Source organism: Cynoglossus semilaevis, chromosome 4 (assembly GCF_000523025.1).
Source record: "Cynoglossus semilaevis isolate Cse_v1.0 chromosome 4, Cse_v1.0, whole genome shotgun sequence".
NCBI lineage: Eukaryota > Metazoa > Chordata > Actinopteri > Pleuronectiformes > Cynoglossidae > Cynoglossus > Cynoglossus semilaevis.
The window spans coordinates 1,932,070-1,933,339 of NC_024310.1; the positions used below are offsets into that span (position 1 = coordinate 1,932,070).

At 40.6% G+C, this 1,270-nt stretch overlaps 1 long non-coding RNA gene across 7 annotated transcripts in view; it reads right to left on the bottom strand.

Moving 5' to 3' along the window:
• Positions 1-6: 6 nt before the first annotated feature.
• The window catches only part of LOC107988508 (uncharacterized), a 10,832-nt gene continuing 9,568 nt past the window's right edge, over positions 7-1,270 (bottom strand). For 5 of the 7 annotated variants that reach the window (XR_003049489.1, XR_003049488.1, XR_003049486.1 and 2 more), the window contains exons 4-5: positions 857-931; positions 7-358 (exon numbers count right to left, since the gene is read on the bottom strand). This is a non-coding gene — a long non-coding RNA (uncharacterized LOC107988508). The remainder of the gene's footprint in view (positions 359-856; positions 932-1,270) is intronic. The other 2 variants (XR_003049487.1, XR_001760001.2) reach the window with 2 other exon arrangements.

The following is a 1,270-nucleotide window of genomic DNA, read 5'->3' on the forward strand; positions in this document are numbered from 1 at the left end:
GAGGAAGGAGGGTCAACGTGGGCAAAGAGACGAAGGGAGAGAGAACGATGACGGAAGGGAAGAAGAAAAAAAAAGGAAGAAACAAGGAAAAGTTTGAAAGTAAACTGAAGGTGACAGAATGAAAAGAGAAAGACAGAAATTAACATTGAAAGAGAAGAAAATCTTTAAAAAAGTATGAATTACATAATGAAAGAAAGAAGGAAGTTACACAAAACAAAAAGTTAGAAAAAAGGATAAAGAGACAAAAACAAAAAATGAGTGAAGTGTGTGTGTGTGTGTGTGTACCTCTGAAATACGCTGTAGGAACAGTAGCAGGTGACATAGGTGAAGACGATGAGACCCAGCCTGATGCACCATACTGAAGTCAACAACAACAACAACAACAACCACAGAAGAAGAAAACAAACAAAACAAAAAGCAGAATCATTACAATCCACAGAATTCACAGATGAAAAACACATGCAGGATTGTTTCCTCCCTGGAATACTCAAACAACTTCAGTCACACACTACAGTCAGTACTACATGGTACTACAAGAGAAACATGATGAGGTTCTTTTCATCTGATTAATGACAGGTTAGCTGTTGCTAAGCAACGATTCAACAACATTGTAATCAATTGTGATTAATCGTCGTCTTTTTTGTTTTTGTTTGTTTTTTTAGCATCATGAATGTCAAATGTTCTGGTTTCTTCACTCCTGTACAAAAGTGGAAAAGTAAACAGAATATTTCTGTTCTGTAAAAGAAACCATGTGAGGACTTCCTGGCTGTGATGTCACAGAGTCGTTGATGAAAAACACATGACATGTTTCCACCACCGGTGAAACATCATCATCTGCCGCGGCTTAAACTCTTACTTTTTCCTGTTGCCTTCTGGGACATCTTCACCTGCTCTTCAATCCACCAATGTCCACGCCGGGCCGGGGATTATCCTGGTCAAGTTCACAGAAAAACGACACCGCTTTAAAATGAACGACATTGTTCCCCACTGAACATTTGGAAAAAAAAAAGATAGAAAGAAAGAAAAAAAGAGAAATCTCTGTGGAAGAAACCACAGCCGTTCATTTAATCCAGGTAGAAATGAGGATTAAAAAGCACTTCGAGCTTCGGACCCACGTCGGATCAGCAGCCGTCCATCCAACGGTCATAGTGATCATACTGATCACTTCAAGTCCAGACCAGAGCGAGCGTCTGCACAGCTGAGCGGCTATTTTAGGCCGCGCTCGCCGCCACACACTGCAACAACAGTAACACAACACTGCTGTGTGTCT